This window comes from Stegodyphus dumicola, chromosome 8, assembly GCF_044657685.1.
Source record: "Stegodyphus dumicola isolate Sdum_Otavi_A_Nest chromosome 8, ASM4465768v1".
In the NCBI taxonomy this organism is placed as follows: domain Eukaryota; kingdom Metazoa; phylum Arthropoda; class Arachnida; order Araneae; family Eresidae; genus Stegodyphus; species Stegodyphus dumicola.
The window spans coordinates 29,209,963-29,234,974 of record NC_140775.1 but is presented as its reverse complement, the minus strand read 5'-3'; the positions used below and the strand labels follow the sequence as shown (position 1 = coordinate 29,234,974).

The window sequence follows — 25,012 nt, the reverse complement described above, 5'->3', positions numbered from 1 at the left end:
TTTATTCCAAAACGGATTGTAAAATGTGTTCAAGATGGATTCAGATTGGATCTTTTTTTCATGACTTCTGTACGTACGGATGTATCTCGCATAGCTCAAAAACAATTAGCTGTAAAACGTTGAAATTTTGTGTATGGGACTGCTATAATATCTACTTGTGCAACTTTCTTTTTTGCTGCAATCGGCAGCACCAAAGTATATTTATATATGTAGTGATTTATCTACAGATAGTTTAACGTTAGAAGCTAGCTGGAAATTGTTAGGTAGATGAAATGATGGACTTGCAGACAGACGTGCCAAGTTCAACATATAATTTATTCTTGGACATTCTTGACGCATAGTCTCACTCATACACCGTTAATTTCTTAGGATATATATTTTTGATTTTTATAACACTACGGGTGCTATAAACGCCCCACAATTTAATACAAAATGCATTATATTTTTAAATAATAGATCAAATCTGCAAAGCAGTGAATAGATGCTATTCAGGCGAGGGAGGGAAGAAAAGGAGACTGCGTGTCAGCAGCTGGAGTATATAGAGAGAGTTCAAAATCTTTCATTGAATGCTGAAAGCGATTAGATACGAGCTTTCGCATTGCATGTCATTGCTGACGAAATTAATAACGGAAGTGACGTAGTATAGATTTCAAGACTGGGAGGTAATCAAATTAAAAAGAGTGGTGCCAATTTAGTAATTTGTTAGTAATTTTCTTTCACATTTTATATACCCACCCCCTTACCCAGCTTTTATTTTCGCAATCATTCGTCATGGACATATACATCCACTTACAGAAATGTTTTAAATGACGGAAATATTCGTGTTTAGTGAATATCAAATTTAAAAGAAAATTGGGCAAATGATGAAATCTAAATTTTAATGTGGTCTCCCTGTTCTCGTACTTATATACGGGAAAATTTTACATTCGTTATGAAAAAATAAAAATACTAGAAGTTTGATTCGCGTACACAAAAATTGAGCGGAATATTTAATTTCAAAATTTGCAATTTTAGATTCATTTCCAACTTGCCTTAAGTAATAAGTCAATTGACTAACTCCAGGAAATATGTTTAAATGAAGTGCAGCAAAAATGCGTATAATTTAATAGACATAAAAAGGAAGTCATGTTCTGCCCATGTTAGATTTGTAATATATTTATTATGTTTGCAAATGATACAGAATATTTTTTTTAAATTGGTTAAAATACACAGCCGTTCATACTTTGCTGTTTGCATGAGCTTGTAAAAACTTTTGGATTAGACCTTCTTTTTTATTTGATTTAGAATAGTTTATTCCAACGAAAGTTTTCACAAACTTTTATAAAAAAATATTATGTGGGTTATAAAAGTATTACGTGATCCAGTACAATAAGGCATCAGCACAGTAAAATGTGTATAAACTGCGTATATACGCTTCACAAAGTACTATGCGCGTGTGGAGAGGATAAAAAAAAGCACGAGGGTCTTTACACTCAGCATTTCAGTGGGAACTTTTGGACTGCGCACACCAATTTGAACGATATCGAATTGCTGTTGCTGCTTCCTATGTTCAAAAGACAGTTCCGTGAACAATAACTGGACATCTTTACCACTCAGATGTCCAATCACTGAGAGGCTGAAAGAAGGTCAAAAAAGACTAAGAAGGTATATGGCGAAAAGCCCGGGATCGCATACTGTATCTTGTCACAAACTTAGACTGCATTTCCAATGACAAGAACAGCTGTCTGAAGGTCTGGTAATAGTCATCTAAAGTAACCACAAGGGACGAGGGACCAGTATAGACAGGGAGACATCAAAGGCAGATGATGAAATCGCGACAAGAACATGTAACTGAAAAACTTGCCTGATAATGGGAGACAATGTTTTTTCTAATTCCGAGAATACAACGATTAGAGACCTCAAGCAGGGGTATTAAATGTTCTTAATACATGAGAAATTTATTTAATCTTACAAGCAGTTTGGGGCGTCTAAACATCTGCAGAAAGTGAAAAACATGCAGTCATCTCTCTAACATACTAACTAGTACCTTTTGACTAAAATAGTCAAAAGGTACTGGTTTGAATGTGACAGAATTCTAGTTTGCAGAGGCATCATTTTTGGTGCCTTCATATCTTCCAAGAAGATTACCTTTCCTGGTGATCATTACTACACTGAATTCTTCCTTACCTGCATATTTTCTCCGCTGTTATGGGCCTTCATTTTTTTCTCCAACTAGACTACAACTCACACTTCATCATACAGCAGCTATCGCTGAGTTATAGGACAGAGAGAAGATATCCATTCAGTCACATGCAAGACATTCTTGGAAGAGCATGGCAGTAAGCCACCAGCAACAAGCGCGCAGTTGCAATCAGTAGTACAAGAGGAATGGGTCAACACCTCGTCAACAGCTTGGTACTGATCACGAACACAAGGTGTACATCTTGCATAGCAGTCAGAAAGGATCATAACCCTTTCTCAGAACTGCACTTTTCTTATCTTCCGCCTATTATATGAGCTTTTGTCTTTTGTCCTGCTGCGCTTGAAGCGCACTTTCCTAGGAAGGCCTTTTCTGTCTTTTGAACTACTTTCTTGATTTATGTTATTTACCCTTTTCAATAGTCTTACATCATAAGAATGTCAAACGTATTAAACCATGTGTGCTATTAAAATACGTCTAGGGCACTTAAAATGACTGCATCATTGAAACAGTAAGTGGAACATATATAAAATTCCGTTTTAAGAAAATACCTCGGAGCTACACTAAAGAATTTAAGTGTCTGGACGGATACTGAAAAATACAGTCTTAGTACATATATACCAATTAGTGTTTTTTTCTAGGAAGATAGAGTATGTGGACGATACTTGCTGACATAACATTTGCCCTCCATATCTCTACCTATCTACCTATATCAAAACTGCATACGGACTTTGCCCGTTAGTTTTTGCTTATCAATGTTTTATTACGAATTGGTGACAAAGGACTTCATCTGAGTTCTGATCGTGATTATGCGACGAATAGAGTGCAGGGATTTTGCACCTATTCTTTTTCTTACCACCAGCCTTTCTAAAGAGATTTCGTACACAGATAATTTTAAATTGCTCAAGACAATGCAATCATGAACTTCCATTTTTTTTTACCAAGGATTTGATCTTTGTTTTTTCTGTGCTGGAGCAGCTTACATTGACTCCCCATTCCGTTTAGGGTGTTTACATTAATTACAAGATTTAAATAAAATAAATTATAATTATATATTTTCAATATAGAATAAAGGCTGATTAATAATATAATAAGAATTGTAGAGACATTAGGTTTTTTGATGCGGAATACGTGAAAAAATGAGTAATGCCCTCGCCAGGACTCGAATCTGGACTTCTCGAATATGCGCCGAGTGTGCTACCGTTACACCACGAAGGCATGCAGAAAGGTGGGAGAAAGTGCCTTATGGAATGTATACAAAACAGAACATTAAAAAATTTTGCTATTAGCATTTTAGTAAGGGGTTTTGGGTCTCCCATTTCTGTCCTATTTGCAGATCATGTTTAGATCTCTTTTAATACCAAGGAAAGACTGCTTCTTAAAATACTTCATGCGATTGCAAAGTCAAAATGATTAATTAATCTCTTGTTAATTTTGTGACTGGAATCGATTTAGGAGACTTTTATGTCGCTACGGACGACATAATTCATTCTTCGAATGTTTCGATCAATATTAACAATCATATCAGCGAGGAAATGAAACCGACTTGGTTCGCAATATCTCATCTGTCAAATCAAAAATATCGTTAATCATTAATCAAAGCCTTTAATCAAAACTCCACGATTAATCTTTGTTCCACTGTGATATGATTGTTGTCAGTTTCTTTAATCATTGATTGATTGTTTTGCAAGAATAAGTTCCATTTACAATGGCGAGTAAAATTGTCTTACTTGAATATGTTTACTTTCCTATGATACGGCTCTGAAAGAAGGTCTGGGCGTAATTCTATACAAGTATATCACAGTTTGCGTATAAGCCATCCATTACGATCAAGTGCCTAACATAGTACATCGGAAAAGTGTAGAGACTGAATTCTAAAAATCGGGAAACCTGTAGAATATAGTTTCCGTTATTGTTTGTTCCTCTATATACGTTTCGTTTAAGGTTTTAGAGCTCTTGATATCTTTCCATTCTAGATGCGTTCTCAGCTATTTCAATTACTGTCCAATTCTTTAATTAAATTTCTTGAATTTCTGATATGATCTCAGAATGATGTTGAGATTTAACTTTTCCTTTACATTTCCGCGAGTGTCAAAAGTGACAAATTCAGTGGATTATTATGAGCAGTTACATGTTTTCCCCAGTAAGTTTGATGATAATTGTAATGTATGCACACTTTGGAATTATCATTTCCTCAGTAATCTTTCATGAAAGATCATATCAAGCAGCAAAATGCAGTTAGCCAATCGAATGTTTCTTAGCCTAGTCTGTTGTATTGTTTTTTCCAGATTGGTATGCTATTACTTTTTGGTATATTATCTGCATTTCAAGAACAATTTCCTTTCCTTGCCATTGCGAAATTGTTTTCAGAAATTAAGATTGCATCACACTATGACTAAAGTATCCCTAAGGTTCTAAGTGGCTTACCTGCGGCCGAGTTGATAAGACCGCTGAAAGCTGGTAACTCAATCTGAGTTCAAATCCCCACAAACGAGCTGTCTAGGTTCCGCATGTTTCATGGATATAAAGCAGTTTCCCTTAGAATATTCCTACTAGACAAACATTATGTGTGCTTTGCCATTATTAAGAAATCCAATCCATAAATTTTACGCGTCGCGTCACTTTAATCCTCCTCAAATCATATTATTGAAATATCTGGTACATTTCCAGTTTTAAGCCACAATCAGTAACTGATATTAACCCCTCATGTACATAATACTCGGCCAAATTTCCAGTTAATTCTAATTTTTGGCAATACACTTCGCCAGAGAATTTTAAATTTCAGATTAAATATAAAACAATTAAATATATTAAAGCATAAATATGTAATAAATATAAAAAGTTAGATATAAAGAATTTAATATTCCATGGATATTTAGAAAGGAAAAAATGCTATATTACTATATAAAGTATTTCCATAGAGCTGTAATGTACTAGAGAGAGAAACGACAAGTCTGAAGGGGAACAGGAATACGAACCACGTGACATTTGGAACATTTCCCAAATCGTATTTCCCACAAATCTTCCTTACCATTACAGTTCTATGGAGAATTTGTGAGAAGCAAGTGTTTTGCGTGTACGCGCGTTGTTTCGGACTTAAAAAAATGGTACTTTCGTGCTCCGCATATGGATGTAATTTCAGATACGTGAAAGGTGGAGGAGTAACATTTCACAGCTGAGCTTTTTCTAATGTTTTAAAACCTAATTTTATAAAATGTAGAGGTTTTTTTATCCACTCTACTTGCCGTTTTCTAATAAAAAATAGATTTTCTAATTTTATATAATATATGCATATTTGAAATAACATTTAAATAAAAGTATTTTTATATATATGTATGTTTCTAATAACTGTGTTCTGAAAAAAATGTTAAAATTTTAGTAATATGATATAATTTTAATTAGTCTAGTATTCTGCTTTGGCGAGATTTTTTATACGCCAACAGACTTTGCTTTGAATGCGTTTGTTTATATATTCTTTGTATGCGTTTGCTTATGCGGACATGTGCGAAGTAGTAATGTATGTATTTAATACTTGGTAATGATGATGTAACACTGTGTAAGAACTGCATAAAATTATGCTTGATGCATAGATGTTTCCCTTGTCACCGTAGGAGCACACATAGAATATCTACAGAAACTTCGATAACTATAACTTCACTATAAAGTTGATTTATTAAAATAAAGTAATTAATTACGGCGTTCACAGGAATGCTTTATTTTGTCCCACTTAATATGAAACAGACTGTATTTATACGCTGACTACCAGTAAGTATTTGAACACCTATACAAATGACGATCTCTGCAGTCCTAAAAGTACGTCACGGATTCCGCCGGTATATATCGTGTAGGAAACAGCATCGGCTTTAGTCGCATGCAATATGCCTTGCAGTTCGGAGCTCTCTGATTTCGTGAAAGGTATAATTATCGGGCATCACAAATGTGGCTGATCCTTAAGGGACATATCTAGCGATCTGAAGTACCCGAAATCGACAGTAGCCTATGTGATTAAGAAGTGGAAGGTGAGCGGTGATTGTCGGAATGTGCCCCGAGTCGGCAGACCAACGAAACTGCGAGATAGAGACTGTCGGAAGAACCACACCCAAACGATGGCCCTCATCCGCGAGGAGTTTCAACAGGCATCCGGAAGTATTGTTTCAGTGAATACCATCCGTAAGGAAGCACTTCTGCTTGGTTTTCATGGTCGTGCTGCTGCCCATAAGCCTTTGGTAAAGAAGTCCAACCGCGCTGCTCCGTTGATGTGGTGCAAAGCACATCGAAATTGGACCGTAGATCAGCGGAAACGGGTTCTTTGGAGTGACGAATCAAGGTTCACCCTTTACCTTTCGGATGACAGGGTCTGGCGTCTACCTGGAGAATGTCTCCTGCCAGAATGCATTGTGCCAACAGTCAAGTTCGGCGGAGGTGGAATTATGGTCTGCGGGTGTTTCTCCTGGTATGGGCTGGGATCGTTGGTCCCCATTCATGGTAAGCTCAACTCCGATGCCTACTGCACTATTTTGGATGACAATGTGCTTCCTACGTTGTGGCAGTTTTACGGGTTGGACCCCTGTTAGTTTCAGGACGACAATGCCAGTTGTCATGTTTCGACGTTAATCAAGGCTTGATATGGTGCCAATGGAATTCATCGAATGAACTGGCCTGCCCAGCGTCTGGACCTGAACCCTATCGAGAACCTCTGGGACGAGTTGCATCGCCGAATTCAGGGGTGCACTACCCGTGCAAAATCGGCGAAGGAACTTCTATGTCTTCTCCAAGCCGAGTGGAATAAAATACCACTAGCTGTCATACAAAGACTTGTGGAAAGTATGCCCCGGAGGGTCCACGCAGTATTACCTCTCGTAGAGGCTCTACCAACTATTGATTTTGAATAAAGTTAGTTTTCCTTTTCTATCACAGGTGTCCAAATACTTATTGGTAGTCAGTGTATAATGAATGCTTCAGGAAAAAACACTTTGAAAATGGAATTCAAAATGCATAAACCAACTCCAAAATAGAAAGAAATTACAAGCTGTATGCTGCCACTGAAGTTTACCACTTCTTTTTACTTTTGATGTAGATTATAGTGAAAAAATGGTAGAGTTCGAGATAAATTATACAGTAGAGTTAATTCATGTGCCGTATTTACTTGCGTATGTACCACCCCTTTTTTATTAATTTTATCGCACAAAAGTCGAAAGAGAACAATTCTGGAGCACGCGGTTACAACAAGAACATAATAAATGAGCAGTATTAATGTATAAACAACAGTGAGGATTACTCTCACATTATGACTTACGGAACCTTTATACCAATAAAAGTACATTGCAATCTTACAGTACCAGTATCTAAAAAGATATCTTCATTTCTGCTATCCTGTGTCTTTAATGTTGGTCGCTGTTAATCCTCATAGCTACGCCCCAAGCATCAAGTCATTCAGTGCTGCTGGAACTCTGTCTGTGTCGTCTGCTGCAGCTTCCAAGTCGTCGCCATCGTCACTGTCTTCCTCACCTTTGACTCCGTCTTCTCACGTGCAGTGGCCTTCACAACCATCAAGAGCATCCGTCTTCTTGGAACTCTTAACAATTAACTGCTTCATCATTCAGAGTTCATTTACATAAAATCCGCGAGCACATTCCGATGATCCCAGAAATCACATGACTTACGTATAGCTAATGCAAACAAACAAGGTCGATGATCTCAGGGATCACGCGACTTATATAAAGCTAATGTAAACAAACAAGGTCATTCTTCCTCCTCTTCTCTTGCGGAATGTATCTCAATAGCATGACGAAAACATATACTGATAACTGATTACATTTTATAATTTAGGGAAGCTCGCTTTTTAAACACTTCGGGAAAGGGCAAAATTGCTTGAGTATTTATAAAAACATTAGAACCTTGTGCTGAAAGGCTGGCGTGGAAAATGCGAGGGAGAAAATACAGTAAATGTTGCTAGAAATATCTTTTAACAACTAAACATCGTTTAATATCTCTGAGTGGACATGATTGCCTTAATATTTATCACTTTAATATAGACTTAGGAATTCTCCAGTGTGATCTTTCTGTTATTCAGGGAAATGCAGGACACAGAATATTTAAACAAGTGCTCTACACTTTATTGTTTTAACTTCATTATTTTAATTATATAAACCAGAAGTATTCAGATGTAAGATGGCTAATGGGTTAAGTGCCAGAAGCAAGGTATTTAGAAATAAATAAACATGTCATTGATATAATTGTCAATAACACTTGTTGCAAAATATAATTAAGAAAGACATATTGTTTTTGAATAATTCATTGATAAGCAATGCAGTCTTACAATTCTGAAAGTAATCGAAAGATTGCGCGTTACTTGCAATGACAAGAAACTCTTTTTTTTTTTTTCGCCTAGAAGATATGTAAAATCAGAACAATAACAATTGAATGAGACTTTTAGCTATTTCAAAATTATTATTCACTCGATTTAAAATATTTGCTTCATCGAGTGCAGTTTTGCCATTCCCAGCTGTTAAAATGAAACACAGCTGAGTAATTTTAAAACGAAATAGAAAAGAAAACAACGAGGGAAATAATGTCAAATGCATTTATAGTAAATAATCTTAAAAATAAACATGTACCGTGTTTCCAGTCATGATGGATGTGCGCCCCGGTGATCTTCAGTATCTTGTTTGGATTATTCTGACTTAAATCCCATTGTGTGATCATAATTTTGACGGATGAGCAAATTGCAGTTGATTTCACTCAGAAAGAAAAGTAGCGAGAAAATTGGCAATGACAGCAGTGAAGGAACAATGAGAGTAAGGCAAGCTTCTGATAGCTTGATCCAATCTGTAGCAATCTTTGATTCATTCTGGTATTTCAAATGGCATTTGATAGTGAAAATAACAGATGATACGTAAGAAAATTAATATTTTGTTTATTCAAAGAATCCTCATAGGTAAATTGATGGATGTGTTGTTGATTTTCATGACTGAGAAACGTTATCAGGAACTCTCTGTTGGGTTTGGAAGACGTTTGGTTGCAATTATTGTGATGAGCAGCAAAGAGAATTATGATTTTCCATTATGGAGGTGAACATCTTCAAAAATATCATCTAAAATGCAATTTAGAGTTTTATTTAGAGCTTTCCCTTTTATTTCATTTCTTAAACAAATTTTTTTGAGAAATTATATATATATATATTTTTTGATGGGATTCGAACCTCGAACGAACTACAAGTGTTCAGCCCGCTGATGGGTCTTCAGTTCATTACGAACCCGTACGCGTGTAACAATAAGACTGAGATTAGATCCCGTTCTGAATGTATGTGTATGTTTGAAATTTTGTCGGGGCCTAGGTAAGCTGACTTTGTCGTGGTCTAGGTAAGAGTAAGTGACTGTGTCGCGGTCTAGGTAAGAGACTTCTGTCGCGGTGTAGGTAAGAGACTAGATTAAGTCTCTTCCTATGTTAGGTTAAAATTGTTGGATTTGTATCCTTTGTAAAAGGAGACTTTGAACTGAAACCAGGTCCAGGTTGGCTGTTAAATTTATTGTGTTTGTATATTTTAATTTGAGCACTCGAGGTAAAATAAGTTTGGAAATGTTGAAATTCTCTGTCTGTCTATTTGATGTACTCTGGTGGTGATAATTCACCGCTGAGGTAAAACTTATAAGCATCTAATTTTTATGGTGATTAACAAAGTTACTTGGAACCTACAACATGTGTTACAAATTTTATTTATTCATTTGATTACTTGTCTTCAGTATTTGCCTTAGAATATTGGAATAAATCATAATACTGGAGAAATTTCTGTAGACGACCATGCCAATGGTATACATAATATATTAGATAAGGTCCAAGATAAGCAATACGATATTATAGAAACATCATTCATGAATTCTGTACCCCTGAAAGTGGGAGAATTTAGTGTCCAAAATCTATTTGGGATTTTTGTACCAATCAGATAAAATTATGAATGTCATCAATGGTGTAAAAGTCAATGTCTTTTAAGTGTTATATAAGGTTAGCAGCATTTTTTACAGACCACTGTGACACGGTCATTAAAACGGAAATAACTATTTTAATAATAAGGAAATTCCTTGAATTTTAGTAGACATATATTTCTCATCAAATCAATACAATTTTCAACTGCGTGGCAAAGGAAAAACTCAAAAGATCTTCATTGAAATCGGTGAAATATAGAATCCTAAGACACCAAATCTAATTTAAAAAGAAAGCTAAATTTACCACTGAGAAAAAGGCTCTGAAGTTGGTGCCCCAATTGACTTAACTCACTATAGAATATCAAATGTAGACAAATGGCGGCCTCGTTAGGCCTAGCGTCACTTTTAAATTGTCGACAATTCTACAACTGTTGTATGCAGATAAACTAAAGGCATAAAAAGCTTACCCGGAGCTTAAGAATAACATAATTCAGTCATCTTTAAAGGAAAATAATTCACAGTTTACCAGTATATAAGAATAAAAATACTGAGCTCTTTTAATAATATGCACAAATATATATATATAGATATATTGTTACGAAATGTCAAGGCGCGGTAAGATGGCTTCCCCGCAAAGCAGTTTTAGGGTTGCCATAAAATGGCAAGGGAAGGCAGGATTGCCACATTTAGCGCGAAATCGCCCATTTGGCGACATGTGGCGACAAAATTGGCGATATACCATGGACGGTTGGAGAACCTTCTGGAACGAATTCTTACCGTTTTAGCCCAGAATGTTCTCGAACAAAAGCCGAAAGCTATATAAACCCTGCTGGTCCGCAGTCAGTTAGTGTAAATGCCTCGTCTAGCGAGCTGATAGTCAGGCATTGAGCGAGTGTCTTGAAGTCTAGCGCCGAGTTGATCGTCCAGTGCATCGAAGAGTCTCTTGGTGTATCGGGGTTAGTGCATAATCGAGAGATCGTGTTGAGCTCCGGGAACAATTGAACCGAAGAGTCGGGAGCTGTGCTCTGTGTGTCGTCGAGTGCATCGTGAGTTGTAGCGTGGAGAGTCTCGAGAGTACGTGGAGTTCCGAGAACGACGAAACAAAGTCGGGAGCTGTACTCTGGTGCTTTGCAGTGTAACTGTCTCCACCGTTATTGCCTGACAGAGTGAAGTCTCTGTCGCTGATTATTCCAGAGTATTTATTGTAGATCTTCGACGACTGTCAAAGTGTTTTGGAGCTGTCCTGATTAATATTGGTAAATAAAGTGTGTTTCGATACTTCATCAAGTGTCGTCGTTATTCACTCCAAATCCCTACGAACCCCGTACGAACGTGAAGAAGAAAATAACGTTAACAACTGGTGTCAGAAGAAAAGAAAAACGCCACAATATGTTGTGTGATCTTAAATTCACTTAGTGCGAAATCGAGTTTATATATATATACACGTTTTGTGCAGCCAATTGCAACGAAACAGGGAGGTGCATAACTAGATGTTATAGCCGTCCCATAGTCCCATATACAGAATTTAGATGTTATACGGCTATTTGTTTTTGAGTTACGGGGATAGATAACGTACAGACGGTCACAAAAAATATCCATTCTTAAGTCCTTTTACAACCCGTTTTGGAATAAAGTATTCTTTATTCTATACGTACGTACAGACGTCACGGCGGGGGTGCGTCAAAATGGATTCAGGAACGGTCAAAATGAATAATTCCATTGAAATTTTAAAACCGAAATTTTTCGCGGTTACAATATTTCCTTTGCTTCGTACAAAGAAGTAAATAGCCAGTTTTAGTGAGCAACTGCAATAGATAGGTATTTTCAATAAACAGCAAATATTTTTAACGAATGTACTGTAGGATTGCTGAAAACACATATATTTCGTCATTTTTCCGTGTGTGACTCCGTGTTCGAATCAGTCTTCTCACTTTTAGAAGCTCCTACAAAGGCAAGCCTTTTTTTTCAAGGCAGACGGCCATTGCATCCTTTTCAATAACAGTTCACCTACTTACATAATTTAATAGAAAGTGAATGCTACAATGTTGCCAGCAGACAAGAGCCCAAAGGTTACATAGTTGCGAGATTTAACCCAAACTGCTTTTAAGTATCTGAATAGTTAGAGATAATGTGAAGGAATTGTAACAGACGCTATGTGATAACGTTTAACAAGGTGTAACAAGAGTTTGATATCAGATACAGACAGTATAACCTGTCTAGACAGTATAACCAGATAAAATGTCCTATTTAAAAATTATATTAATAGCGACGATAGGAATCTTTACTGGGACAATTTTTCATCAAAGGCCATCATTTTTTGAATAGATATATTTAGATGGTATTTCTTTGTTTTCACTTTCTGTATCTGAATACAAATAGGAAGATAGAATTAAATTAAAGCTCTCGTTGCCATCTTAATTGGGAGTACAGGTTTAAATTTGTTAAAGAGCCAGATGATGTTAACTACTTCCTGAAACATATTAGAACTTTATTTTATTCAAATACCTTTGGCAAGAGTATTTTGTTCTCATTCAGCTCATAGGATATTTTATGTTGACGAAATATTATAATTTTACCTTTTACTATAACGTCTTCTTTCCATAGTCATCATTAGAATGCAAATTAATTATTTGAGTGTTTAAGTCGAGGGTTTTGAACCTTTTAGAGTTTTGACAGCATCGTCTGTAGTCTACATTTTATCTTTAGCTGTGCCGGGAATTGTTCCGGCTTTAGACATTTTGCTAGCCGGCTTTAAAAAGCGCTATATTTTGAAAAATATTTGAGCCAGCTTATGTAGTAAAAAGACACCATTTTGTGTAGTCATCTGACTACGTTATCGACATTAAATTTCAACTTAAATTATTTCGAGTACCCGTAAGTGGCGGAAATTTGTCTACCCGTACCCGTAAGTGGCGTCTTTAAATTTAACAGAAAGCACATGTGGTCCTTTCTGTTAAAAAATAGTTATTTCACCTTTCTCAGGACTTTGCGATTTTATTTTAGACTGTTCTTGTCAGTCTAGTTGGGTCTGAAGAATCCCGATTTAAAGTTTTACCGAAAAAGAATCCTACAAGTTTGAGGAATCCGAAGAGGTTTCGGAATTTTAACATCTGAAGATATTATTTCGTACTTTTACATAGCAACTAAGAAGAGGTTCTTCCTGCTGGTTTCTAGTTTTTCAAGCAATATTTACTTTCAAAAGCAGTATTTTGAGAACATTTCACAAGTTCAGAAAAGTAAAAAAGTATTAAAAGAGTTTTCTAAAAATGATTTCTACGAGAAAACGGAAAATCTAGGCAGCGAGGTTCCAAAAACATAAAAATATTATTGGTGAAAAGATAAATAATACGATAATATGCCCAAAAATGTACGTATATTTTCTGAAATTCTCTAAACGTGACAATAAATATATAGATGTAGAAGAAATGTGTGTAGGAAATAAAATAGCGATAAAAAACTATTTCTCCGAGTATCTATTTGTTACCAATTCAGTCTTAAATTTGCAGGCAGAGTAGATTTTTTGATATTTTATCAAAAAGAGAGCAGTAGTGTTTTTGAATGAATTTTGAAACCACATGCAAAATTCTTTTACGTCGATCAGTAAGTTCATATCCGTTACAATTTTTCATAAAAAAATTAATAAATAAAATTTAAAAATGAAATTAAAAATTTAATATTAAAAGTTAGATAATAAAAATATGTAAATCATAAAAGAACCTCTACACATATATCAAAAGAAGACGCATTACAGACAGATAACGAAATGAAATGTTGCAGTTAATATATAAACAAATATTTTTAGCAAAAATGTAAAGGAAATGCTTTATTGTAAAAAATAACCTAACTTAAAAAACACACAATTGAAATATAATTAAAAAATTTATTAAGGTTTCAGATTTTAAGGGTTGTCTTTGTTACGGTTTCTCGCAGCGTACCTCTCTGCTTTTGCACTCAGTTCTTCTAAACCATTTCTTTTTAAACATCATTTTCTTCCCACTTACTCCACATACAATTCAACAACAAAATGACAAAATTTTTAAAAGCTACACAACAGTATATGTTTAAAATTCCCGATAAAGTGTAAAGTGTTGAGATACATTTTTATACTCAGTTCATCATACCAATATTCAGTTTTCTTAGTAAAATGGCTAAGAAAAAAATTGCTTTTTTATTATTAAATTTTATGTGTTAACTTTATTTATTAAATATCACATTCTTCGCATTTACGCCACATAAAATTCGATTCAAAGTTATTTCGTTAAAAACTAACCGCTTCCACGGTCTTAAAACAGTTATCATAAAAAAGAATAATTATATAATGATTTTAATGACTCCAACTAGCGCAATTTCATAAATATAATAAGTATTTCTAATTAGACATCTCATGATTTTAATACATGTTTATTTAGATCAATCACATTAAATAGTAGAAAAAAATATTCTTATGAATTGCGTTTATTGCTTTTAAACCGCTTAGTTTATTACTCAATAACCTTCTAGATTAAATTTAAAAGTATCGAAGGCTTTACTGAATGTCAACACGTTGGCGTGTGGAAGATAAAAGTACTTTATTTCAGGCCGCTGCAACATGTTGTTTTCATAGAGTCGAATTTGTTAATTAAATGTGAAAGATCTGATATTTTTCAGAATGGCAACAGTCTCGCACGCTGGAGATAAACAAGAAGGCTAGAACAGATGGAGGAAGCCTGACGTCACAAAAGCCAAGGAAATATCAGCCAACGTAACGCCACAATTTATCATGGCCGCCATAGAGCTATGGACAAGACTACGAAATATATATTTAAATAAAATTACTCTGACTTAGGAAGCAAATATCAACGTTCGCAGACTCAGAAATGTGTCTTTAGGAAATACCATTGAAACTTCCACTGATCTGCCAGGACATTTGTTTTACCAGTTACCATTTACACTTTTTTATGTTCCTAGATTTTATTAAACATGAAACAGTTATTTGCAGTCTTTGTGATTTTTCTCTGTACTAAGCAGAAAACCTTTTATGTTAAGTGTTAAAATTAAAACGGGAGAATTCAACCATGAATAGCTGAAACATTCAATCACGAATAGTTAACGCGTAGAACATCGATTAGAATGTAAAAAAAATCAACCAGAAGTCCGGTTATAAGGCAGCGGCCATGAGCCATGATAAATCGTGACGTCATACATTGACATTCATGGACCTTAAAAGAAATACATCCTCTCTTATAAGGTCCATGGTGACATTTCATGGCTTCACATTAGTGCGGGACATACGGGAAAGGTTTACTCCATTTACTCTAACCTTCTTGAGATAAAAATGTTATATTTCCAAAACCGTTGCCACTGCTTGCCTTCAAATCATTGAGTTTGCTGATCAAAAACTTATTAAAGATTTACAAAATATGAAATAAATAACAGAACAAATTCGAAATTCGGGCTTCGTGGTCCAAATGTTCTGGTGGAAGTCTACAATATTCAGAATCTGATGGCTTTATGTACCGTCGTTTTTTCACAATGCGAGAAACATACGTACATACATGCAAATTATTCATTATTTAATTTCTTTAAAAATAAAAAAGGACGATAATATTTGGCGGCAAGAATTTTAAAAGTGATATGTTGTTTATAATGAACCAAAGCAAAATCCCCTTTCGAGACTCATAGCCCCTATCAGGCTAATAAAGGTTAATTAAAAACTATTTTTGCTATTTTTTTACAGTTAAAATTTTTTATAATCTAAATATTGTCACTCTTTGACATGACAGTGGTTCATAGAATCAAGTTTTACACTGAAAACGAAGCCAAGTTTCACAACCTTCCAACTAGTAAACCTTTTTTTAAAAAAGCAGTAGGCGGAACACGCTCTGATTTAACAATCTAAGACCTTTCTTTCAAGTACTATCTCTTTCTACCTCATTTGAATATTCTCGAACTAAAATTTGCATTCTGGCCGGAAAACGCAAGGCGAGAAAAACAGAAAAGCTGCTGAACATAAGCATAACTGGTTAAGTTATAGCAATAGTAAATCCTTATTTATTGATCACAATATCCGATGCATTTTCCATATTTTCATATACACTCTTAGGAAAAAAGAAAAAGAAAAAGAAAAAAAAAAAAAAAAAAAAAACGACGCACCGAGAAGATATAAAGCAAATCGGGGACACAAATTGATAGGCATACAGGTTACGACGGAAAATGCAAAATTTTACATTTTGGTTGCCAATGAATGAACGGTTGTCGCTAATCTGCGCAACTGACAGGATATTTAAGAGAAGAAATTACGATTCCAGGTCATAAATTCTTCACGAATTTTATTCCGTGTACTCTGGTAGACAGTAACTATGCCTCGCATACAGGTGCGCGAACGATATGCGCAGATGTCAGAATTTGAGAGAGGTCGTGTAGTTGGACTCAAAGAAGCCGGTTGGTCTTATCGGCGAATAGCTCGACATTTGAGCAGGAGCGATGCCACTATTAGACGATGTTGGCAGGAATGGGTGAACCATGGTCGCACACAGCATCAAGAAGGAAGCGGTAGGCCTAGAGAAAGGACAGAACGTGAAGACCGAGCAATCTTCAGAGCGGCCCTCACAGCCCCAGATGCATCATTATTATCGATTGTACCTGAAACTAGTGCTTCAGTGACCGCAAGGACCATTCATAGATGGCTCACAGAAAGGGGACTGAGGTCACGCCGCCCCTTGCGCCGATTACCATCGACCTCTGTACAACGTCAAGCCCGTTTGAAGTGGTGCCGGGCTCATTCGCACTGGAATGTCACTGACTGGAGTAGAATAGTCTTCATTGATGAGTCCCGCTTTGAACTGAGCCCCGATGACCAGCGAAGGCGAGTCTGGAGACGCCCCGGACAGCGGTGTGATACCAACCTGACTGTCTTCCGGCAGACAGGCCGACAACCAGATAAATGATGGTCTGGGGTGCCATTTCATTTCATAGTAGGACCCCTTTGGTTGTCATCCGTCGCAACCTTACAGCACAGCGATACGTCGACGAAGTTCTAAGGCCCGTTGTGTTGCCCTTCATGTCACGTCAACCTGGGCTTAGATTTCAGTAAGATAATGCCCGCCCCCACACTGCACATGTTTCTACTGCTTGCCGAACATTGCCTTAGCCAGCAAGGTCGCCGGATCATTCTCCTATTGAGCACGTTTGAAGCATTATGGGCAGGGCCCTTCAACCAGCTCGGAATGTTGGCGATCTAACGCGACAGTTGGACAGAATTTGGCACGATATTCCTCAGGAGGACATCCGCAACCCCTGTCAATCGATTGTTAAGCCCAATAACTGCTTGCGTTACTAACTTTTTCACTTTGGGAAGCTCTATCACTTCAATAAATCATCCAATTTTTCTGAAACTGTAATCATTTGTTTTTCTGTACATGTACATCACTTCTACCGATTTTCGTCCCATTCGGATAACTCCTTCTTGGTGCGTCTTTTTTTTTTTTTTTTTTTTTTTTTGTCTAAGAGTGTACAAATGGGCGGAACTTTGAAATCATTAACCGCGATTTGCATTAAGCCGCGCCTACTGTAGATGCATTTTTATGCTCAAACGCTTTTCATTCTGTGTCACATAAGATATTTGATACCTTATGAAATGGGACCGAGTGGGCAAAGATTATTATCTGTGGTGACAGAAGTTTCTCGTTTTTTTTTTTTTATCGACATCGACTTTTATCTGTTGCGATAGAAGGTTGCGGGTATAGCTTTTCTCATATCTTCCACATCTGTTGTGACCATCAAATCTTTATCTTGTCAAGATTATCCATTCAGTTTCATTTGTATCTGCTATATAGAGTTCTTATTATCGAGATAACACTATCGTAATAAACATTTTTTTATTTATTTATTTTATTAAGATATAGAAAGCGGGGTTATTGTTTTCATAACATGAATTTCCTCTCATTACAAAACATTGGTAGCTGTCCTTTTACATTTTGGGAACGTTTGTTGAAAATTTCGTAAGCAACAAAACGTTTCTCACGAAAACCTTCCAGTAAAAATGGTGCCCAGCTGAATCTTGAATTATTAAGACTTATCTTTATTAAATAAATATAAATAAAGTCCCCAAGTGGCGAGTTTATATAATGAATTAATACTACAGCAAGCTTTTAAACTTTTTATATTAAGTTCTGCATATTGTATTTCTGAGGATTCATGCTTAAGTTAGTAAGTTTATCGTAGTTGTTGGTCTTAAACTCCTTCACGTATGAAATCAAAATTTGAATACAAACGCCATAAACCAGTCATTTTAGACTTTTATAGTATTCTATATTTTTTTAACAATTTGACAATATTTAAAAATTATAGTTTAAACAATACTTTGAAATTCCTCATTTTAAACCTATTTTGGAGATGTTCTCCACTCGTTTTCTTTCAAAAGCCAGAAGGAATTTGCTGGGAATAATGGGTGAGCCCATCTGTCATTTAATCGCTTCCTAACCCAAAATGTTGTCAAATTGCAGCAAATGGAGAATCTGATATTACACTCCCGAAAAAAGGGAAAAACTGCACCGAAATATTCAAGTTTCGGACAGTGTCTCACCCGCGTTCTCGGTTTCGGATTGCTGGTCTCCGCTAACAAATCTTCCGGGATGAGACGCTTTCGCAAGGTACACAGTCAAAGATGCCGCACCCTTATTTAAGTCGACCACTGTCGGAAAAAGACCGAGTGAACTTCACCCCGAGAACATAAAATACCTATTACATGCACGTGCATGTAATAAATAAATGTAGATGTGATTACTATGGGAAATTCACATTTGGTCATATTCTGTTTGTCATATGGTCTACATTTTGGAATTTCGAAGGACTTGTTGTGAATCCCAGATAAGTGGATACGACGACCGTATTTAGTCAAAATACAAATAATACATAAAAATTGGCATCAAAGGGAAAACCCGATTAGGCATTTACATAGAAAGATAAGCCCAAAAGTTGTAGTATACGAATATGGTCTTTTTCGAAGGTTAAAAACATATGATGGAATAGCTACTATATCATGAATACGAAAGTTTTGTTTAAGGTTGCAACAAAACACAGGAGAAAAATCACTAAAACAAAGCGGGTAAAGTCTAAAAATTTCAAAATTTCTGTTGACGAAGAAAGAATAAAATGGGTACATTTATCAAAAGTCTATATTTTAAGAAGTGAAGCATTTTAGGTAAGTAAATGAAAGGACTGTATTTTTTATTTCTCTATATTATCTGTAACAGAAACAATAATTATACTAAGAACAAGAGGTGAAATTGGTATTTCCGTAAACTCAAATTTAACTATCTCGGGGCGGAGGAGCTAGCTTACCGATTAAATAGACTTTCTCAATAAATAATTAAGTTTACTTATAGCGGAATGATAAAAAAAAAAAAAAAAACTATCGGCGTAAACTAAACTTTATCGTATGAGTTAAATATCCGTACGGTATGAGATATAAGTACGAATAATCGCCTTTCAACTGTAACTTTCTTTCAGCAATCTGTCCACTATTGTCGGTTAAAAAGAAATGTCGGATAACGAAGATCGGAAAACTGAGATTTTTTTGTAACATGCATCTACTGATAATCTGTCCGTGCTTTTACTGGTGCTTGAGGTGCTGAAATATTCTTTCAACTGTTGTTTCCGTTTTATGCGCTATCGCCGCGCGTAGTTATAATTTTAATTTTAATTGACGCTCAGAACACAGGCCAGTATTACACAACAGAATTTATCAGTTCAAAGGAGCGTTAGTCTCAAAACGGCATTTTGTGTCGTGACCTTTACGGCGCTTAGAGACATCAAATTTTGAATAATTGAATAATGTAGTCCTCCAACCGAACATTGGGACTTCAAAGCGAGCATTAACAACCTTGCACGAAAAAAAAAAAAAAAAAAAAAAAAAAAAAAAAAAAAAATCTGAAATGTTTCAGATTTTAAATTACGTCCAAAGGGGCGTTTTTTAACATTTTGTGTGTTACCTTTCTTTATTAAATATCATCTTCCTCGCACTTAAACCATAAGATCCAGTGCAACAGCAATATCGCAAAATAGTTTTAAAACGAGCATATCTTTAGAATTTCCGATACAGAGACTCACGCGCTGGAGGTAAAAATGTTTTTTCTGCACAACGTTGCCATTGCTCGCTTTGAAATCCTTGAGTTTGTTAATCAAAAATTCGTCAAAGTTTTAAAGAATAGGAAATCGATCATAAAACAAATTTCAAATTTCAAATTTGGTCTTCCACATGCTCATATTCGTTGGAGGATTACGTTATTCAAAATTCGATGACTCTATGTACCGTTATTTTATGACAATGTGAGAAATATACATACATTTACGCAGATTTTCATTATTTAATTTCTTCAAATATAATGCAGGACTCTAACATTTTATGGCAACAGTTTGAAAAGTGAACCGACATTTATCCGTCCGACGCAAAATGCCAAAACGAAACTAATAGTCCTTCGGGATTCAAATCCCTTTGGACTAAAAAAAACATTTTTATCTCCAGCGAACAACGAGACTGTGTATCGTAAATTATTAAAATATGCTGTTTTTAAATATTTTGTGATATTTCTGTTGAATTGAATTTTATGTGCTTTAAGTGCGAAGAGCATTTAATAAATAAAGATAACAAACAAAACGTTAAAAAAAAAGGCCCTTTTGAGCGAAGTATAAAATTTGAAAGCTTCCAGATTAAAAAAAAATTAATATTGAGTTCTGCATTAAATTCCTTTTAAACTGATAGAGGAATAGTGAAGTATAACTACTGGCCTTTAAGTTTGCAATGCATGAAAATTTCGAAAGGTGTATACAGTTTTATTTACACCACTTTACTCGTTCAGCAAATAATAAATCAACATTAAAACTGTAATAACTGAAATTTTTGGGCATTAAAATCGTTATTTTTCTTTAAAGTTATAAAATTTCGGATGTTTTGTTGATGCCAATATAGAACATTTCAGAAGACTAAATTACATTCTGATTCTCATAGCTATTATGCATTTGAGGTACCTCTTCAAAAAGCTTTTACTACCCATTTTGCAGAAAAGGCGGAGGGGGGGAGAAATCACAAAATGATTGAATTAGAGAAAGACTGAATTAGTTGTAAAAATTACTTTCGACTGCACTAAAATGTATGCTTAAAATTTTGATTAGAATCCTTAATTATAATTACGAAGTTTCAAAGTCCTTTACATTTTTAATTAAGACCTTTTGTTTACTGCTAACGTACAAGGCTTAATTTCGAAAATAGCTGTATTGCTTTACTCTGAGTAAATATAACTAGGTAAAAAATAGTAACCAGAAACAGAATCTGTTTACTTTTCGTTTCCATTTTAACGACCTTTAAATCTAAATACTGCTAAACTTGCAATATTTTTTGCCGTCGTTAGCGTAATTTTTATCTGGTGTTTGTTCCGTATTACTCGAAACGTTACAAGACACATCGCAGATCAAAATGGTGAAACTGTTTTTTAGAAGTATTATTATTTCATTTCACTCAGAGTACGTGCGAACATTCGAATGAGGCCAATACCTCGAAAACAACCCCCGAGTCCAAAATTTTAAGTCCAAGGCCCGATATGAGCAACTGCCAGGCACATGATGGCAATGAATAGCTGTATGTGCTAAAAGGATACTTCAAGCAAGAAAACATACTTTTGTCTTCAACTTATTTCGTTTGTGGTAAATTTTTTTAAACATTATAAATACATCACTTTAGTCATTTCAGTAAACAAACAAACAAAAAAAAAAAAAAAAAGAAAAGAAAAAAGGAACAGTATGACATGATTGAAAAAAAAAATTAATTTTAAAAACATATAACACACACATATTTGAAACATAATACATGAAAACAATATCTTTAATTTGACAGTGGCCAATAGGCAATGCTGACTCATAATTATTTCTGTAAAAAATTGTTTGGTGCGTGCTGTTCTAGAAAGGGAAATATCCAGTTTTTCTTTACTTTCAATATAACGACGGGCAATAAGCAACGCTGGCTAAAATACGTAGAAAATTGTTTTGTGCGCGCTGTCCTGGAAAGAAGAAAATCCACTTTTTCTTTTCTTTATTTTTTTCTGTTACAAATGTGAATTGCTCATTAATGTAACGAAACAAACTGTAATGAAACTTCTGTTGGCTACGTCCTTCTATAGACAACCACCTTTGAAAGTGAAATATTTCTAAAATGTAAACAAACCTTGTATTGAACATCACCCTTCTAAGACGACTACTTCTGTAAAAGATCAAAATCGTCTGGAACAACAGCTGGCAGTCTTAAAGAATTTTTGCTGTAAAATTTAAAGCAAATATGTTTATGGCAGAACTAATCAGACATTGCTAACTCCATATATTGTATATAACCTCTAATAGAATCTCGCTCCATGATTCTTCTGAAGCTTGAAATAGGAATAAAAACTAATGATAAACACAAAATTCTTAAACAGTACATAAACTATAAATTATTTTTTAACATTACATAAACATTACATAAAATGTATAAATCATAGGAACCGCACGAAAGCTTATCATTGAAATATTTTATTTTTAATGCCATTAATAAATACCTTCTTATCAATTTAAATTTTTATTACTTTCGAGTGTATTAAAGGCACACGCAAAACCATCTTACATTAAACTCTTATGTCTTCGAAGTCATTATGAAGAAAGGCTGATTTATATTCAAATTACAAATGCAATATTTAAATTTATTTTCTGATATTTACTTGCATTGTTTAGTTTTTGAATTCATTTCATCAGGAAAGCCCACAAATGGATAAGACCATTAATCAGTGGTTACAAGCGACAGAGCGATAAAGTCCCTGAACACTGGTATTCGGTCCGAGGTTTAAATCCCTTCGAACGGGCTAACTGCATGGGCGTTTCACGATTTTCCTCATGTTTTAACGTGTAAGCAAGACAGTATCCCTTAGAGAGTCCTCCACGAAGGCTTCTCTACCCTTAGGCAGATAGCCCTCGAGCGCTTTTTCCATAATTAAATAAACAAAACCAAACCACTGGTAGTTCGACGTGAGTTCAAATCTTGCGAATGAGTTGACTGCATGGTTGTTTTCATGATTTTACCCATATGTAACGTGAATACGGTAAATTTACGCAAGAAAGTCTTCCTTAAAGGCATCGCTTCTTTTAGAGAGATAGCCCTCTTTTGGAGGGCCTGATTTAGGCAAGGGTAATAGGCCATGTTCCATAGATCTTTACTTTCAGGAGGTACACTGTCTTCTAAAATATTTAAAATGCGTGAAATTTTAATTATATATAATTTTTTAATTCTGTGTTTTAAAGGCATAAAATTAGAAGCACAAACAAAATTTTGATTTTCTTATTTTAGTTTTTTCATGTCTTGTTTCAAAAATCAGACATTGCATCGTTGTTTTGCATTCTTATTGCCGTTTTATATCATTTAGAGAAGTCTTGATTCTAATTTGAGCAACCATTGTTTGTTACTGCGTGCTAATTTGTTTGATACTAATGCTAATTAGCACAACTAATTCCTATTACGTGTGAATAATGCGTTTGAAGCTTAATAAAAAATTTAATTACATTATTTTTGTGTTATCTTTGTAATAAATAATTTAAGATTTGTGATAAAATAAGTAAGGGCTCTTTAAATTCTTCCCTTTATTCCAATTTTCTTACAGGAAAAAACAAAACATTGGTTTAAAATATATGAGCCTATAATTTATACAATACATAATAAATTGAAATCACGAAAATAAGACTTATCATGAAAAAACACGAAAACTACACTTAGAGAACCATGAAAAATCAAAATTGCATTTCACAGGTATTTGTTTTGTTCTTTAAAAGAGAGAAAAATAAAATCCTGCTAAATAAAAAAATAGTAAACTATTAGATATTTCACAAAATGTATGTAATTCGCCTCGGTGTTGTTTATTACAATGGAAATAATTAAACGAAGTGCCATTTTCCTTAAGACCTGCAACTTTGTTGATCGGGCCATGCTCGCGTGCTTTATCATAAATAAAACAATCTAATCCATTTTGTGAAGAGATAAAACAATAATCGAATCCATTCTGTCAAGCGATCCAACCATAAACGAAACGATTCTAATCAATTTTGTCATCTAACGCATTAACTAACAGAACTGTTGAAAAGCTTTTTTGTTAGAACTGCCAGAGTTAAATTAGAATTTTGACAGAAATAAGAGATCTCAGTAAAAAGAAACCTTTCTTACTAGTTGAACATGGAACCCTTATCAGGGGAATGTGTTTGTCAACAACGCCATAAATTTCTCCACCGCTCGGATTGCTACCGTATACAGTTTCCTCCGCAGATGTTCAGCGTATCCATCACAGCCCACCCTAGCCATAAACTGAAAAGATAGGGCAAAAGGTCTGGCAGTATGGTTGTTTGCTGAACACAGCAGCGACTGCCCAGTGAGAGTTCTCTTGGATATCTCACCGTACGTTGCGAAGTGTTGACTGAATGTTTGTTGGCTTTGCGCGCAGAGTTCTTGCCCAAGATAAGAAACCTAATTTAAAGCTTCGATTACCTAAAAGGGAAAGTACCCTGAGACCTCCTCTGCTTCTTCAAAGCAAAGAAAAACATAAAGTTACTGTACTACTGACCTTGGAAAACATGCTGTAGTGCAGGCATGTCAGACTCAATATCCGCGGGCCGCATGCGATCCTTGTCATTTTCCTGCTGTCCTCTGTTTACCTAAAAAAATAACAAATAATGGTATCCAGTAGGTGCCGCTTAGTGCGATCGCGTTAACACTTATAAGGTATTTTCTCCCTCCTTTCCGCATGCCTTCGTGGTGTAATTGGAAGCATACTCGAAGCGTATTCGAAGATAGCATTAAACAATGAGCAGAAAACATAAAAACTAATAGCCCTGAAGGACTATTAATTTCGTTTCGGCATTTTGCGTT

General features: G+C 35.1%; 2 long non-coding RNA genes across 18 annotated transcripts in view; one reads left to right on the top strand and one right to left on the bottom strand.

Annotated features, from left to right (window-relative positions):
* The window catches only part of LOC118186613 (uncharacterized), a 746,791-nt gene that overhangs the window by 312,555 nt on the left and 409,224 nt on the right, over positions 1 to 25,012 (top strand). The window lies entirely within an intron of this gene.
* LOC118197774 (uncharacterized) overlaps positions 1 to 25,012 on the bottom strand; it is a 465,671-nt gene that overhangs the window by 238,597 nt on the left and 202,062 nt on the right. For 14 of the 17 annotated variants that reach the window (XR_015042521.1, XR_015042522.1, XR_015042510.1 and 11 more), the window contains one exon: positions 24,708 to 24,798. The exons of 2 other annotated variants lie outside the window; for them this stretch is intronic. This is a non-coding gene — a long non-coding RNA (uncharacterized LOC118197774). Of the gene's footprint in view, positions 1 to 24,313; positions 24,472 to 24,707; positions 24,799 to 25,012 lie in introns of those variants that run through there. One more of the 17 variants, XR_004759652.2, reaches the window with a different exon arrangement.